The sequence below is a fragment of the Myotis yumanensis genome, unplaced genomic scaffold (genome assembly GCF_028538775.1).
Source record: "Myotis yumanensis isolate MYYU_CA2020_CCGP unplaced genomic scaffold, mMyoYum1.0.hap1 SCAF_10, whole genome shotgun sequence".
Taxonomy (NCBI): Eukaryota; Metazoa; Chordata; class Mammalia; order Chiroptera; family Vespertilionidae; genus Myotis; species Myotis yumanensis.
The window spans coordinates 8,505,567-8,523,528 of NW_027223761.1; the positions used below are offsets into that span (position 1 = coordinate 8,505,567).

The 17,962-nt window shown below is 41.2% G+C and overlaps 1 protein-coding gene across 2 annotated transcripts in view; it reads left to right on the forward strand.

Annotated features, from left to right (window-relative positions):
- Window positions 1-3,299: 3,299 nt before the first annotated feature.
- The window catches only part of HIPK3 (homeodomain interacting protein kinase 3), a 67,229-nt gene continuing 52,566 nt past the window's right edge, over window positions 3,300-17,962 (forward strand). Inside the window, exon 1 of one of the 2 annotated variants that reach the window (XM_070427756.1) lies at window positions 3,300-3,784. The gene's annotated coding sequence lies outside the window, so the exon portion shown is untranslated. Of the gene's footprint in view, window positions 3,785-4,164; window positions 4,505-17,962 lie in introns of those variants that run through there. The other variant, XM_070427758.1, reaches the window with a different exon arrangement.

The window sequence follows — 17,962 nt, forward strand, 5'->3', positions numbered from 1 at the left end:
GAATACTTGGCATGTTCCAGGCAGAGAGAGTGGTCCAGGTACCTGAGGTCAGAGCGATAGTGGAGTTTGAGAAAAGGTTGCAGAGTAAGGAGACAAAGAGCAGGTGAGTTCCCTTTGGGCCAGTTCCGTCCAGGGTCTCATAGACCATTTAAAGTCCATTGTAAGGCTTTCAGCTTTTACTCTGAATGAGATTGAAAGTTACTGAAAGGAAAAATTTTAAAATACAAAAAAGTGAAAAATAGGTGGTTCCCACACCCAAAGCCAATATCTTTTTATTTTTTAAGTTTTTAAAAATTGATTTTAGGGAAAGAGAAGAAGGGAGAGGGAGAGGAAGATCCATGAACGGGAACCATCAATTTGCCGTCTCTTGCTTGCCCCCCACTGGGGACTGAGCCCACAACCAGGGTACGTGCCCTCATTGGGAATCGAACCAGCAACTTCTGGGTGCATGAGATGACACTCAACCAACTGAGGGATACTGGCCAGGGCACCAATGTCTTCTTTGATCATATTGTGCCCCTCATAAATCAATAGCTTCCTTTGCTGGTAGAAAAATTCATAAATCACAATCTGGCCTTTGCTTCTCCCTCTACCCTCGTCTGCTTTGATTCATCCTCACTCTGACTAAAAACTGTCTTTCAGTTTTTCAAAATTTCTAATCTCTATGCACCCCCCCCCCCCCCACGGCTTTTGCATCTTGCATGTAAAAAAAATAACACTATGAAAACTCAATTTTTTTCAAACTACAAGAGAAAGTTTATTTAGAAAGTTAGAGGCAAAAGAAGGGCCCTTGGGAGAGTAGGAGAGAGGTAAGTAAAGGGCGGTGGGTGGGAGGGGTGGTGGGGAGGATGGGAAGAAGGGGAGAAAAGGCATGGGCTTGCCCTGGGAGAGAGCGCACCAAAATTGTTTTTCTTTTTTGCAAACTTCATAAAATGGCTAAATCAGGGGTTTTGAAAAATTTTCTGGATGTTGATGTTCAGAATGGATTAAAGGTTGGAGGTAAAGAGATTGTTAGGCGATGATAGGTTTAGAGAACAACTTGAATCAATAGTGTTCATTTACTTATTTAGCAACACTTACTAAAGACAAGTATAAATCACTGTTTTAGGCACTGGCAATGCAATGGTTAAAAAAATGAAATAAAGACAGAATCCCTTCCTGGAATTTATGTGTCAGTGTTTCAAGTACCAATGTCAGGGACAGTAAGGGAGGAAAAATCTCAATTTTCAGCTCCTACATAGATGTAGCAATGCCACAAAACAGGTAAATTGGAAGTCTTCCATTAGAGGTGATCTAGAGAAGTGTTTTGCAAAATTTCTGAAAATTTGAAGTTCTAGTGGAATATTTTTCCTGTTTAACTTATTCTCTATTCTTTTAACTCTTGCTTTAAAAAAAATCAAAAGTAGTCCTTGCTGGTTTGGCTTAGTGGATAGAGCCTCGGCCTGTAGACTGAAGGGTCCTGGGTTCAATTCCAATCAAGGGCACATGCCCAGGGTTCTGGGCTGGATCCCCAGTAGGGGGCGTGCAGGAGGCAGCTGATCAATGATTCTCTCTCATCATTGATGTTTCCATCTCTCTCTCCCTTCCCCTATGAAATGAATAAAATATATTTTAAAAAATCAAAAGTAGGCCATCTTGGTGTGGCTCAGTGGTTGAGCATAGACCCATGCACCAAGCGGTTGCTGGTTCCATTCCCAGACCCGGCACATGCCTGCATTGCAGGCTGGATCCCCAGTAGGGGGTGTGCAAGAGGCAAACCTATTGATATTTCTCTCTCTCCCTTCTCCCCCTACCTTCTTCTCTCTCTCTAAAAATCAGTAAAAACAAAAAAAAAATCAAAGATAAATAATACTAAGTAAAAAGGAATGGCTAACATGCTGTTCTCTCTGAGAGACACTCAATGTTTTTCTATTTTGGAAGACTTTCCAAGTGGTTATTCTCCCTAACGTGAAGAAAACAACTGTCACTTGAAAATCGTATTTGCAACTGCCTCAGGGCAGACTTAGCTCTTTTAAAGGCTTCCTCCAAAATACTCTCCTCCCAGTTTGAAAGCAGCCGAGAATAAAACTAGCATTAAGTATGCGCCGATTTGCCACTCCCTTTACCCTGCCCAGTTCTGCAACAAAACGCCTGGGGAGGGGGAGGCAGGGGGAGGACATGTCTGCGGACAAATAGGTACGTGCTGGAGTCAGTCCTCCCAGGGAAGGTTATGAAGGGAACAAAGGGCATTTCCACTGCTCAGGGAAAGGTGTTCCATTCCCCAAAAGTTAAACATTAATCCAGAACAAAAGGAAACAATTTGAAAAGCCACAACAATCCCCGGGAGGATAGGTTCTCAGGTCGGTTGTTGCCTACGGAAAGGGAGAGACCAGGGCTTCGCCGTGTCCCCTCGGGCGGGTCACCCGCAGTTTCTGGAACCCCTGTCCTAGCTTAGGAGTTTGGACCCAAGGCCTCCAAGTTCCTTCATGTCTAAAATTCCACAGTTCCATCGTTACGTTGCTTGAGATGGGCCATTCTGTTGGTGTCCCCGTCTCCGGGAGGGAGGAAACTCATCTCTGGGAGTGGAATCGACGACTCGATGGAGACGCGTCCGCAGGGGCGGGTGAGCCTCGCATTTATTGGCGTTTGGACCCTCGAGGGGCTGCTGGAAAGTCTCCGGGAGGAGCTCTCCCCGGTCCTCCAACCCGACTGCACCATTTTCTGGCCTCTTTGGGACGGGGAGGCGGGAAGGACCCATGTGAAATGGGGATTGTTCACTCGACTGAGCATTCCCCCTTTCCTTATTTCTGGAGCTTCAAAACAAAAGAAAACAAAACCAAAAAACGACCCCAGAAAACCCCCCAAACAGATCCTGAAGGGGTAGAACGGGAAACTGACTACAGGGTCTCAAAGGCCTGTGAAAACCCTGCTTCCGCTTTTTCATCCTCTCTTTGGGGGTCAGGGTATTTTTTAAAATCCCTATTTTCGGCGGAGTGGGCCCGGGGAAGGTGAGGTTCGGAACAGCTGCCGGAGGCGGCCTTTGGAGCGTGGGGTGCGGGGTGCGGGGGTGCGGGGGAGCTCGGTCGGATCCCCGCCGGCCGCCAGGCGGGCCCGGAGCGCCCGGGGCGCGGCTGCCAGCGGGCGGGCCCGGGGAGGGGCTTCGCGGGGCGCCGCGGCCGGAGCGGATCGGAGCGGGGCCGCCGGGCTCAGCGCGCTGCGCGGCCGGGCGGGCGGTGGCGCTGCGGAGGCGGCGGAGGCCGGCGGGCGCGGAGGAGGGGCCCGGGACTGGGGCGGCCGCCGGCAGCTGCTGCCTGGTGACGACGGCCGGCAGCGCGGCGACCCGAGGAGACCGAGCGGCGGCCCCGCAGCCCGCGCCTCCCGGCTGCCGCCCTTCCCCTCCCCTCCCCTCTCAGCAGGGGCGTCAGGCATGGGCCCCGCCCGCCGCGGGCCCCGCACCCCGCACCTCCCGTAGGCCCCGCAGCCGGAGGCCGCCCGGTCGGCCTCGCACCCCCCGTCGCCCCCGCCAACCGACCCCACCCAGATCCCTGGGAGGAAGATGAGGGAGACGGGCCCGGCGCTCAGCAGCCAGAGCAGCAGCCGCCGCGGTCGAGGGAGGGTGTCTCGCCGTTTCCTCTCAGCCGCCAGGACAAGATGGCAGCGGCCGCGGAGAGGGGCTGAGCCCGGGCTGGGTGGTGCCGCCCGCTGAAGCGCCTGGCTCCGCGTCCCCCGCACGGCCCCGCACCCGCCCCGGACATGCTCAGGGCTGCGGCCGCCCGAAGAGGGGAGAGCGCCGGCCTCTAGGAAGGTAAGGGCGCGGGGCGGGGCGGGGGCGGGGGACCCGGGGCCCCTCCGCGGGAACCCCCGCCGCCCGACACCCCGGAGCGGCGCGTCCCCGCCGCGCGTTCTGCACCCCCATCCGCACCCCCCGCGGCCCTCGCGAGTCCGGGCGTCTCCCTCGAGGCCGGGCCGCCCCAGGCCGGAGGCCGCCGAGCGTGGGGGCCGCGCGCGGGGTCGGCGCGCCGTGGCGCAGCCTCCGGGAAGCCGGGCCGGGTCGGGCCGCCGCTGCCAAGGTTGCGCAACGGCTCTTCCCAGCAACCGGAGTTGTGTTTAGTCTCACGGGGCGCCGCTCCCCCCACCGCAGCCCGAGGCCGTCGCCGCGGACACCTTGTCTTTCCTTCAGGGGACAACACACACACGCGCGCCCGCCCGCCCGGCCGATGGCCGCGTCCTGGCCGTGGGGCCCGGGCCGGCAGCAGCAGCAGCGTCGCCGAGCGGCGGGTGTGGACGGTGCCCGCTCGGGGGACGCGAGTGCGTGTGATCGTTGGGGAGGAGAAATGTGATCCGCCGCCCCGCGTCCCCTGCGCGGCCCGCGGAAGGCGTGGCGGCCGCGCGGCGGGGCTGTTGCCGGCGTCTCGTTACGGCGGCGGCCGCCCGCTCCCCTTCGCGGCGCCGGGAGCCGTGGCGGCAGGACCGGCGACGAGCATGTCTGTGTTCCCGTCGGGAGGGACGAGGCGGGTTTGACATGGTACGTGGTTCTCGGCGAAGCCTGCTGTCTCCCCGTCTTATTTCTGCGCGAGGGGAGGGTGTGTGTGTGTGAATATGACCTGGACCCGAGACCGCGTCGTCCCCGCACGTCCAGTCCTTGAGCCGTGTTTTCACCACCGCTGGCGGCCCTGCTCAGAATTTGTTTTTCCACCTGTCGGGTCGCTGCTGCTTCTAATTATAAAGAGCTCCTAGTGGCAACGGCGAAGTTTTTCAGGTTATCGCCCAGTTTGCAGGGAAATCGTACGGTGAATTCTTTTGTCAACTTGGATGTCTCCCTGGCACAGGGCCGGGAAGGGAAGCTGGTGAACCACCAGCCTGTGCGTGTGTGTGTGTACCTTCTAGCAGTTGGGAGATCGGCTGAATTCTTTTTTATAAATATTTTTAAAAATATTTTTAGGTGTTTGCCTGTTGTCTGTAGCTTCTGAAGTGGAAGTACTCATCGAGCCACTTCATATATTTTTTTAAAGTTTTAATTGCTGGGCTCTCTCAAATTTTAAGAGCCCCCCCCTCCCCCATTATATTTTTGATGGAAACTTTTGAGCAGAGCCGGTGGGTTTTGTTTGGTCCCAACTAAAACATGTTGATCCTGCATTCTCGTTTAATTTTGCAGAAGCTGGGCAAGCCCCACCATATGTTTGATAAGTCTGGATTCTGCTTATGTTTGCAAGCCCAGTGCTAATTTTATACAATGAGCCATGATAAGGTTTTGATAGGTCATGATTAAACATGTTACTTAAGTAAACAAAATATGACTGATCTTTAAAAAAGACACGTTCATAGTTTTGTTTGGTACCTTATGCCTTCATGTCATTTAACAATAACTGAAATGTAACCAACCAAATAAAGTTCTTTATGCTTAAATCGGCAAGGCGTTTCGTGCAACAAGGCGTTTCATGGCATACTTGTGGGTGCATTCATACATTTTTGAAAGCTTATTTTGGGGATATAATGTTTAACCTGTTTGAAGATTATTTTTCTTTTATTTTTTTAAATTTACTTGTTTTTAATTGTGTTAAGGTAGAGGTGTGTTGGAATAGTTGAGATTTTGGACATTTTATTTTTTGTCATTATGGGAAAATTGAATAACAATTTTGTAATTTTTTTTCTATTCGAGGGAAAATACTTACTAAAAAAATTTCTTAGTTTCAAACCATGCTTTAAAAAGGTAAGATGAGCTTGAAATCTAGAACAGAACCAGCCATTAAATGTTTCAATTTTATATTTGGAACATTGCTGACTACAGTAGCTAAACATACATATTAGGCAAGCAGATCATAACATGGTGAGCCAGTCTTAGTTTATTGTCATAATACCTTTTCCAGTGAACTAGTCATTATCTTGCTTGTAAACCAGTCATTGGCTTCTAGGCATGGAGATTTAGAGTCACATAAAAGTGGGTGGTTTTGGTGAGATGATAATTCTTGTAAACATGCTTGAAAAGAAGCTTCAGATCATACTATTTTAATTTTTTGGATGTTTCGTCATGGGATGCCATAAATAGGGTGCAAATTACAGAGGTAGGTTGCTGTAGCTAGTATGGCAGGGCATATAAGTATTTGTTTAACATGAGGAATTGAAAGCCCCCTTGCAATTTAAAATAGCAACAGTTGTCAAATGCACTTCTTTATTCAGCTTTTGTTTTTAATATTTCATACATGAACACTGAAGGCATACGCAGGGTGTCCCCAGAAATGTTTACACACTTTAACAACTGATAGTTTTGAAAATAAAACGTATTTTAATAAACACTGCCTTTATACTGGTAATTATTCAAAGTCTGAGTATACATTTTTGGGGGACACGCCTATATATGGAAGTGAGTATGGGACAGATGTAAATTTCAGAGTGCTGAAATACTACTCCCATCCATTGAATGAAATACTTGTTTGCATGTTACTTTCTTTTTTAAAAAAAAAAATAAATATTTTTATTGATTTCAGAGAGGAAGGGAGAGGGAGAGAGAAATAGAAACATCAATGATGAGAGAGAACCATTGATTGGCTGCCTCCTGCATGCCCCCTACTGGGAATCAAGCCTGCAACCCAGGCACGTGCCCTTGCTGGGAATTGAACCTGGGACCCTTCAATCTGCAGGCGGACACTCTATCCCAGCCGTGGGCAAACTACGGCCCGCCGGGCCGGATACGGCCCGTTTGAAATGAATAAAACTAAAAAAAAAAGAGACCGTACCCTTTTATGTAATGATGTTTACTTTGAATTTATATTAGTTCACACAAACACTCCATCCATGCTTTTGTTCCGGCCCTCCGGTCCAGTTTAAGAACCCATTGTGGCCCTCGAGTCAAAAAGTTTGCCCACCCCTGCTCTATCCACTAAGCCAAACCAGCTAAGGCTGTTATTTTCCATTTGAATGTCTGAATGACTTACTTTGGTAACTTTTGAAGTTAATTTTGCAAGGTAAAGGAGTTAACTTTCTTAATATGCTGTTCTCAGTCTAGTAGTTCACTAAGAGTGATGATATGGTCAGTTAGAATTGCATTATTGGTAGTTAATTCAGAGACAGAAAATGTCGTCCCATTGCAACTTAACATTTGAATTTGTAGGTAGCAATATATAGATTTAAGGGTGTTTGATCTAAGGAACTTTGAAATTCTCCATATTTAAAATACCTCTTTAGAGTTATTCTTGCCTCAGACACAAAATAACTTGCTATGTAATGATTATATTGTTGCTGTTAAAGGAAATGTTCATATAAAATTTCTGGGTTTGCAGCTGTCCTAATTTCCTAGCATCTGAAGTTGAGATTTCTAATGTGGCATGTTTAACTTGTAAGTTACTTGTAGACAAACTAGAACTTTGTTAAAATGGAAGAATCTACCAGTATGTTGTATTGCTTTTTAAAAGTTGCCTCTCTCGCCCCACACAACTTGCTGAAAGCTTTGTCATGGCTAACTCTTTCTGTACGATACAAATGTAAGCCTAAATAAATTATTTTAAATGTCCTACTGGTTCTGGATCCAACTGCTTAAAAAGTATATCTTTTTAAAAAATATATATTTTATTGATTTTTTACAGAGAGGAAGGGAGAGGAATAGAGAGCCAGAAACATCGATGAGAGAGAAACATCGATCAGCTGCCTTCTGCACACCTCCTACTGGGGATGTGCCCACAACCAAGGTACATGCCCTTGACCGGAATCGAACCTGGGACCTTTGAGTCTGCAGGCCAGTGCTCTATCCACTGAGCCAAACTGGTTAGGGCTAAAAAGTATGTCTTGCCTAGTACCTTTTAGCACCTGGAGTTGAATAGGGATATATATTCGGAGGAGAAGTTTTAAATTGGGAATTTTTTAGGATAGCCAGAGCACTTAATGTGACCAACTTAAGGAAATACAGTCCACTTCTCTTGGTTGGCTTGGTGTAACAAAGAGTGGTTTGGTGAAAAACACCTAATGTTAGTGTGCTGATTCTGTAGGTTTGTCATAGCTGTTGGTTTGGACCTTATCTAAGTCACTGTTAGGACCAAGCTAGAATAGAGATGGAGGATGTATGTTATATATTTTACCCGAGTGTTTGTCAAATTAGACCTTGACCTCTTTAGCAGTTCAGGCTGCTTTCCTCAGTTGATACTTGGGCCATATGTCTCTACACAAAGGCAGCATATTGCCTTGATTCTGAGGCGCACGGCTGTTACCCTAAGGGACTTAGAGCCTCTACTCTTACTACTTATGTAGAAACTAAAAGAACTGGATGGATATTGAAAAGACTGTATTTTTAGGGTGCCATTTGTGGTTTGGGATAGTTAAATCATTTAACTGATTTACTTTGTCTTACTTTACTATGTTTAGTAGTGAATGAAATAATCAGTACTTAAAGTATTTTATATCGTTTTTATTGAAACACATTTTCTATTGATTGATTTGAGAGAAAGGAAGGGGAGACACACACACACACACACACACACACACACACACACACACGGGGGGCGGGCATGGATTTGTTGTTCCACTTATTCATTGGGTGATTCTTCTATGTGTCCTGGGGATCGAACCCAAAGCCTTGGTGTATTGGGATGATGCTCTAACCTACAGCGCTATCGTGCCATGGCCTCTAAATCAGCACTTTTGTCAGCTGTCTTTTTCCAACAGAAAGGCTTTGAAATGAAACAAACCAAAGACAATATCTTTTACCTTAAATGTGTTTTGTTACTTTGACCCAAACAGTTTCTCTAATATTCTAAAAGTGATAGTTGTTTCTTTCCCTGTGGGAGAGTGATGAAGGGAAGTTAGTGGGGCAGGAAAGGTAGAGAAAGCTGGGCCACAGTGGGGGGAAGAGATTGGTGTGGTTGGATTTGGGAGACTTAGAAATCTGTTTTCACTTTAAATGTTGAAGTTGCTAGCAACCGAAGTTCATTTAGTTATAGTCAATTAAGTATTGTGGTAGCTTGGGGAAAAGATTAAGAATATGCTGTGACACGCTGGCCAGGTGCTGGCTGGCGTGTCTTCCAGGAAGGTGGCAGATTCGATTCCTGGTTGGGGTGAGAACAGAAGGCTACCGAACCATGTTTCTCTCTCAGATGTCTGTCTGTCTGTTTCTCTCTTCACCCCCACCCCCCAATTCCTTTCTCTTTAAAATCAGTAAAAAAACAAAACAAAACCATATCCTCGGGTGAGGCTTAAAAAAAAAAAATGCCAGGACACCTGCTAAGTAATCAGTCTTGTGAAATAGTATCTGTTTATCATCCTTGACCAATTTTTTTAAAATCCTGTCTCCTTCCACTTTGTGTCTTTTGTTTTTCAATCTAAAAGACTTTTTTTTGCTTAATGTAGAATTTAGGGAATATGAGCTTTCTATCCAATTTAAAGAAAATCTTATGTTATAGGCCTGACTTGGGTGACGAGCATACAACATATTATTCCCATTAAAATGGGTTTGATTTATAGGAATACTTTTTTGGTCTTATAATAAATAATAAAATTAAGATGCACATCATATATAAATCTAGGTTTTTCAAACTGAATTCAAACCCTGACCTCTCTAAGTCACACAGTTCATTTTTACCTTTTGAGATAAACATTTCTTCTTTTAAAGAGTAGGTTTCCAGATACACTTTTTATATTGTATTTTTTTGCTGTTTTGTCATTTTTCTTTTAAAACAAAAAGATTACACCTAAAAGAAGTGGAGGTTTAGAGAATAATAATAAAGGAAAATGAAGTACTTTGGTCATTTGAGCTGTACTTTTTCCTAAAGGTAAAGACCTAAATTGTGAAAGATGGATCCTTTAGGTTATAACTCTTGGTTACCTTGAAAATAAAGGATGACAGGGATGGTCAGATACATTTTTTTTTTTTGCATAATTGTTAATGCTGAAGCATCTTTTCTAGTATGAAAAAATTATGATAGATATTGAAATAATCACATGAACACAATATGAGTCACTCCCTCCCCTCTTTAAAATTTTGTAGCCATTTATTATAAATTATAGTTGATTACATATGGCTTATCAAGAAAATTGTCTTTAAGCTATGATAAACAATGTGAAACTTGGCCATATATGACTAGCCAATTATTACAGTTTAGAAATCTTTCAAAAGTATTTGACTTACTAAAAAACATTTATATTAACTTTAACTTCTTCAATTTTCCTACTTTTTTAAAAAATAGTTTAAAAACTATTTTACAGTTTTTAAAAAATAAAATAGCAAACTTGCTTAGAAAATGTTTACTTATAAAGCAGTTATTTAAAGGCCTGAAAATTATTTGCATGTATTTAGACTGTGTTATCTCTTTAATAATACAACGAGAGTCTTGTAGGTTGGGTAAACTATACGACTTTAGATATATAATGCTACAGTGTTAAATAGTTAATAAGTTAGATAAAGTGATAACATATTGAAAATTGAACCTGACTTTCTAGAGACATTTCTTCTAACGTATAATTTAAATTAATGCTTCTGAGGACTTAAATATGTAATATGTTACAATTTCTATGGAAATATTATATAGAGTATAGTGACAAATGGAAAATTACAGGTTATGCTGCCACGCTTCACTACATTCTCAAAACAAAACAAAAACATATTTTGGGCCAACTTATAATCAGTTTCAGTGGAGAAGGTACAAGTATCTCTGCAGTATATTAGTTGTAATTTCCTATTGTTTGCTTTGTTTATTTTTTTAATAGTTATCTGAAGGTATATTTTAATTGAATTTAGAGAGAGAGGAAGGAAAAGGGAGAGAGAGAAACATGGATGGGTTCCCTCTCATACATGCCTAGACTGGGGATCAAACCCTGCGACCTGAGTATGTGCCCTGACCTGGAATTGAACTCTTGATCCTACAACGCTCCTACCAACCGAGCTATACCGGCCAGGACTGTAGTTTCATATATTTTAGTTAATTAAGAATAGTATTGGGTTAAAAATATTAGATTTTTAACCTGTTGAGCATACTTTAAGTATTTCGTTATAGCTGGATCACTGACTGACCACAAATGAAAAAAATGTTGATGTTGGGTAGAAAAATTAGAAAATATTTGTATGAAAACTGTTTTATCTAGTACATATTTGAATGTCACTAAGTGGAAAGTTCTGTGCTATGAATGCAGAGAGTTAAGACACAATCCCTGCTTTGAGCAAGTAGTAGGTGAAGTTAGCTAAGTACTGGAAATTTTCTTTTATATCTGAGGAAAATAATCATTTAAATATAGCACAATCAAATTTCTTAAGACTTCATTTTGTTAAATAGAAGATATTTAAAGTTACCAGGAATAGTTCAGTTTCTTAATGTTGTGTGTCACCACTCTTACCACAAAACCAAAAAAAACCCCAAAAACCATTTAAAAAATCTATGAATTTTATTTTGGTGATAATAAAATTATAACCAGTTTAATAGTCTAAAGGTCTTACAAAGACATGGTGTATATTAATTTAAATCAAGGGGAAGATCACCCTGGCCAGGTAGCTCAGTTGATTAGAGTGTTATTCTCATACACCAAGGTTGCTGGTTCGAAACCTGGTCAAGGCACATACAAGACTCAATCAATAAATGTATAAATAAGTGGAACAACAAATTGATGTGTCTCTCTCTCTCTCTCTCTCTCTCTCCCTCTCCCTCTCCCTCTTCCCCTTTTCCTCCCTCTCTCCCTATCCTCTCTCTCATTTCCCTCTCTCTCTCCCTCCCTCCCTCACTTCTTCCCTTCCCCTCTCTCTCTCAAAATCAGTAAATAAAATTTTAAATAAATCAAGGAAAAGGTCATATTTCTCATATATAGTTAATAATTCAGTTCTTTTCCTTCTGGACATAATTCATTGCCTGAGAAAATTTAATAGGTTTGCCTTTCTAAAATTATATTATTACCTTTCTTCTAAATTTGGGATGTAGTACTTTTCAAACCTCATTTCTGTGCTGACCTGTGGAAAGAAAATAGAAAGGGAAAAATAGGGTATAGAAAGAATTCAATTTTAAGGTACTTTTAAGAATATTGAAATTACTAGCTATAACTTATTTGAAAGCACTAAAAAGAAGGGATATTGTTTGTATATTTAATTTATGTAAATCAAAAATACAGTTAACTTGGGGTTCTTAAAGCAGAGTCATGTAAAGGGCAAGTATTGTATTTCGTTCCTCTTATAATTCTATATGATATATTCTTAAATGAAATTTGACAACTTGGTAATATTTTAATATTTTATACATGTATATTTAAAATGGAATTCTGTATCAAAACTTAGATTGTTAAAGACTGTAACACAATTGGTTTACCAATAGCTTTTGAGTACAAAATAGTTGAAATATTTGCCTTGTAAAATGCCCTAAGCTTAGCATGGCATTTCTGAAAGTATTTCTAGTGGTTACTCTGTAATTTGCAAAATCTCTTTAAAGCATCTCACATTTAAAGTGTAAAATTGTTTCCCTTTACTCTGATTTGAAGAAAACAAAATACCTCAATTTATAACCTATTAGAAGGTAACAATATTACATTTTAGGAAAAGGTTACATTTAAAAATGTAAAATAGTATCCGAACTGTTTCTTCAGGTCGAAAACCATGTCTTAAAAGATTTCTGTATCCCTAAAGTGCCTAAGACATTGGGGAATCAAATATATTATTATTATAAAAGTAACCAAATACAGGCACGCTACATTCTACCTATTCCCTTATTCCATGTAGAAAATCTTTATGAGTAGCTAGACAGGTATCTGACCAGGTGCTTGTGAATGTGTCATATATACATTTGACTTCTCAAAACCCACTCTACTCCTCACCTCTTTTACTTGTAGCAGATGAGTCTGTTTCCCTCATACAGGCCAATAGGTATGAACTTCCTGCAGATTTCCAACCCTCTATGTCTGAAGGTAACTTCTACCAGTACACATTGTGTTTTCACTACTTTCTCAGGAAAGCAACATCCCTTTCCCTCCAGGATTACCCCCTATTCTCTGTTGTGGATTTCATACTGAATTGTGTTTTTCAGCATATTGAGCCTCTGCAGTAATGTCAAGTTCCCTCTTTTTATTCCTTGGTCTTTTTTTTCTTCAACCTTTTAAAAAGGTATCTGAGATTTTAAGTGGCCATCTTTTAATTGGGCCTCCTTAAGTTTCTGGACCTATTTTCTCTTTTCTTTTTCTTCCAAATTTATTAAATGTGTACTATAGCCCCTATCTAAATTTCTATTCACTTCTCAGCCCTTGGCAGTATTTTTCTGTTCATTTATAGCTTATGTATTTCTCCAGATGATTGCATAATCTCTACTATAACTTATTCAAGTATGAGCTTTTAGCTCATCTTGTGAACTATGATCTCATTATTTCTCCCCAACAGGTAGCTCAAACTGAATTGACTACCTTATTTCCAAATTGGTTTCTTTTTCTGTATTTCCTCTTTTGTGTCCTCACTCATTTCTCTCTTAAAAAAAAAAAATTATTGATTTCAGAGAGAAAGAGAAAGAAACATTGATTTTTTGTTCTATTTATTTATGCATTTATTGGTTGATTCTTATATGTGCTCTGACCAGGGATCAAATCTGTAACCTTGGTGTATTGGGTTGATGCTCTAACTAACTGAGCTATCCAGCCAGAGCCTTACTCATTTTTATTGTTGTTTATGTTTGAAACTTTAAGTTTTTTAAAAATTGATTTTGGAGAGAGGAAATGGGAAGAGAGAGATAGAGATAGAGAGAGAGGGAGGGATGGAGGTAGAGAGAGAAACATTGATTGGACATTTGATCAAATTATTAATCTAGGATTGAATTTCCCCTGTTGATTTGAGTTGTTTCAAGTGGTAGATTAGGCCCTTGCCAGGTTGCTCAGTTGGTTGGAGCATCCTCCCTTACAACAAAAGGTTGCGGGTTCTGTATCAGCTCTAGCACATACTTAGGTTTTGGGGTTCCACCCCTGGTCAGGGTGCCTGCCAGAGGAAGCTGATTGATGTTTCTCTCTAAAAGGGTCAATAAAAACATATCCTTCTTTAAGGATTAAAAGGGGGGTAAAAGTAGATTGGTTTAGGACAGTGATGGCGAACCTTTTGAGCTCGGCGTGTCAGCATTTTGAAAAACCCTAACTTAACTCTGGTGCCGTGTCACAGATAGAAATTTTTTGATATTTGCAACCATAGTAAAACAAAGATTTATATTTTTGATATTTATTTTATAGATTTAAATGCCATTTAACAAAGAAAAATCAACCAAAAAAATGAGCTCGCGTGTCACCTCTGACACGCGTGTCATAGGTTCGCCATCACTGGTTTAGGAGGTGGTCTGGTAAGGATTATTTGACCTTTGCTTTCTTCGTCTTTAATATTTCATACGTATCTTTACATGACTTTTTAAAGTAAATAAAAAATTTGTGGTGCGTTTTGAGAGGGTGGAAGAGGGGGAGGGAAGGGAGAGAGAGAGAAACATCCACCTGAGAGAGACACAAGGATTGATTGGTTGCCTTGGCCCCACCTCCACCTGGATGGGGCCAGGAATCAAACCCACAACCCAGGTATGTGCCTTTGATCCTTTGGTCTGCAGGCCCACGCTCTAATCAATGAAGCAAACCGACCAAGGCTCGTGGTGGTTTTGGGGACATATTTCCTATAAAGTAGAAAGGAAATTATTTGGCTTTCTGTTAAGGGAGTTGCCATAACCCAAAGTTATAAAACTTATTTTTTCTGGCTTTATCATAGCATCCTATTTTATTTGAAATATCTGCAAAGCAGTCATTCCCCACCCCTACTGGTAGACATTGGTATTGTGTTGAATTGAAATAAAATGTTCTTTTGTACTTAAGTTTTATAAACTAGATTTGAATTGTTAAGCTTAAAGTTTATTTCAAGGAAGAGAGTGCTTTGAGTGAACTTTTTAGTCAGCTTTTCAGTCAGTATTTCCATTTCTGAGTTTTGATATTATATGGTTTGGAAAATTCTAGGGAATTATATGCTATAGTAAGAATAGTCCTTGAATATTGTTTTTAATTAATTCCTTCTAGCCTTTCTTAAATAAAGATTTATATTGGCAGGGTAATTTCTAGCAGCTTTGAAATACCCAACAGGTCATTTTCTGTTCCAAAAGCTAGAATTTTTTGCTAAGTCAGATGAAGCTTGTTATTTAACATGCTGATTTTGTGTTATAGTCGACACATTCCCGAGATGCTTTGTTCACAATGCTGATGGAAAATACCCAAGACTTGAGTGTTTTCAAATAAATGTTTTGTGGGCATCTCAGACAGCAGGTTTATTTTATGAAGTTTTACAGCATGTGGTGGTTCATTTATGTGAAAATATTTCTTATGTGAAATGTGTTAGTGTAACTAATTTCCTGGATAGAATACTGGTAAAACAACCTGTTAATGATATAGGTATTTAAAATACTGAGATTTAAATGGCCAGTGAAGAGTTAAACTCATTTACTATTCACACTAAAAGCTTATTTTATTATATATCCCATCTTTTATTCTAACAAAACATGTTACTTTGTCTTTTGTAAATATGCTCTCAAATTACAAAGAAATTTAGAAATAAAATAGTGTGACTAGAAACTACTTTTTATTATCTGAATATTGCTAGTTATGTAGTTCCATTTTCTAAATCCTATTTTAGAGCCCTGTATAGACTATACTGGGGTTTTCTATCCTTTCAAGAATGAAAAGGCCTTTTTATTATCAAACTTATTGGATCACATAGTGAAATTCTAATTTTAGTCTCTATTGATGAGAAAATTACATAATAACCAAAAGTTCCAAAAGCTACTGTGAATTAAGTAATACTTTTAAATGAAAAGATGTTCTTTCACGGCTTATGAATACTTTTTTATTAATGACGGCAGAAGATGGATCCCAGGGACTCATTGTATGCCTGATCATTCTAGATTTTAGGTGATTTGGGCTTGCCTAACATATTCAGCAGTTCATTTCCAAGTGTGTAATCCTCGAAGAGCAGCCTTGTGCAAAAAAAACCATTGTTTTATGCTTGTCACTCATATTCTTTTTGCTTATCACTTGACAAAAGCTCAGACCTACAGAAAAGTTAAAAAATAGTACAAAGGATTCTTATATATCTTTAACCTAAATTCTTTAAACATTAGCATTTTACCCCATTCGCATTTACCTTTTCTCTTTATATTGTATTTCCCCCCCTGAACTTTTTGAGAGTAAGTTACAGACATGATATCCTTTTACCCAATTTTTCCCTACAAGTTTTTATGTCTTCTTAGTTTTGTTGTAATCTGTAAAGTGTTTCAGTTTTTGTGTTGTTTTCCTGACATTGACATTTTGACCAACGCTACGTGTTTTTTAAGAATGGCCCTCAATTTGGATTTGTTTGTCTTCTTGTGCTTAGAAATATCACAGTGAAGTGTATTGCTGCTAGCTCATCATATCAGGAGGCACATGATGTTAACATTGATCATTTGGTAAAGGTGGCATCTGTTGGTTTCTTCTTTTTGATTAATACCTATCTTGGGGGGGTGTATTTTGAAGCTGTGTAAATGTCAAGAACTCTGAAGGGTCTTGCAAGATAACAAATTAGCCATGGATGCTGGCAGCAGATAGGAGATAAAGGACTTTCTTACTCATAGTAATAGCAATGTAGTCAGTATGTAAGTATTTGCCTTGTCCCCCAACTCGGTTCCCACTGGGTGATGTGAACAGGACCAGGTGACCCCTGCACAAAAGGAGTCACGTTGTAGGAGAGGAACCCAGGTTTAGGAAACTCGAATTTTGTATAGAAGGGGCAAGTAAGCCTGCCTGACATTTGCCCAAGAGAGTCATTATCTTTATCTTACTGGACATTAGACAGCCTGCCCTTTGCTCAGGAGGAAAACACTATTTCTACTTCCAAGGCTGTTCAGTATACGAACATCTTTCAGAAGTGACTCCAGAACAAAGGCAGTCAGTGTCTCTACTTGCAAGACATGGAGAAACATGAGAGACTCACATTGAATTGTCTCCCAAAAAACTGTTATTCAAACTTTCACCCACCAGTTTTTGCATCCATTGGTAATTCTTGCTTGAATCAGTTATGATTGTTGCCAAATGGTAAATTTTTAATTCTATCATTCCTTTACATTTATTATTTGCTTTTTTTTTCTGACTTATTCCCCAGATACCTCACTTTTGCCCTGTGAGATAACTTCCCAAGTAAACTCCCTGAATAGGTCTTCCTTTAAGATTCTACATTTAAGGGAACTCAGGCTAAGTCACAAGGCACCTCAAACTCAGCGTTTAAAATTGAGTTCAATTTTTCCTCTAAATTCTCCTTCTGCATTTTTTAAAAAAATATATATTTCTTTATTGATTTCAGAGAGGAAGGGGCAGAGAGAGAGAGAGAGAAACATCAATTATGAGAATCATTGATTGGCTTCCTCCAGCACGTCCCCTACTGGGGATCGAGCCCGCAACCCAGGCATGTGCCCTTGACCGGAATCGAACCCGGGACCCCTCAGTCCGCAGGCCAATGCTCTATCCACTGAGCCAAACCAGCCAGGGCCCTTCTGCTTTTTAAAAAAACATTTTCTATTATTATTTAGTGATCATTTTTTTTAAGTCAGAAACATGGTTGTGTCAGTTCCTTTCTTTCTTACTCCTCACCAAGTTCTGTGGTTCTTCCTTCTGTCTACCTGTTGGTAATCAGTACTTCCGACTTCACCCCCTTAGTGTATGCCTTTGCTCAGGCTCTGATCAGCTCTTATCTGGACTATTACTATAATCTTCCCACGGTTCCATTATTACTCCTTTCTAGTTGATCCTTCACAGCTTTGCCTGAGTAATCCTTTAAAAATACAAATATGATTCTGTTTTTTAATTTGACTGTGGCTCAGCCTGGAAGACAAGGTTCTTTTACGATGTCTTTTTAAAGTTGTCTTTCTTCTCAAGGACCATCTTTTTCTCTAGCTCCCTCTCCACTGGCAAGTTACATTTTTGTGTGGAGATTGACAAACTTTCTTTCAGGGCTAGTTGGCAGATATTTTAGGCTTTGCAAGCCACATGTGGTCTCTGT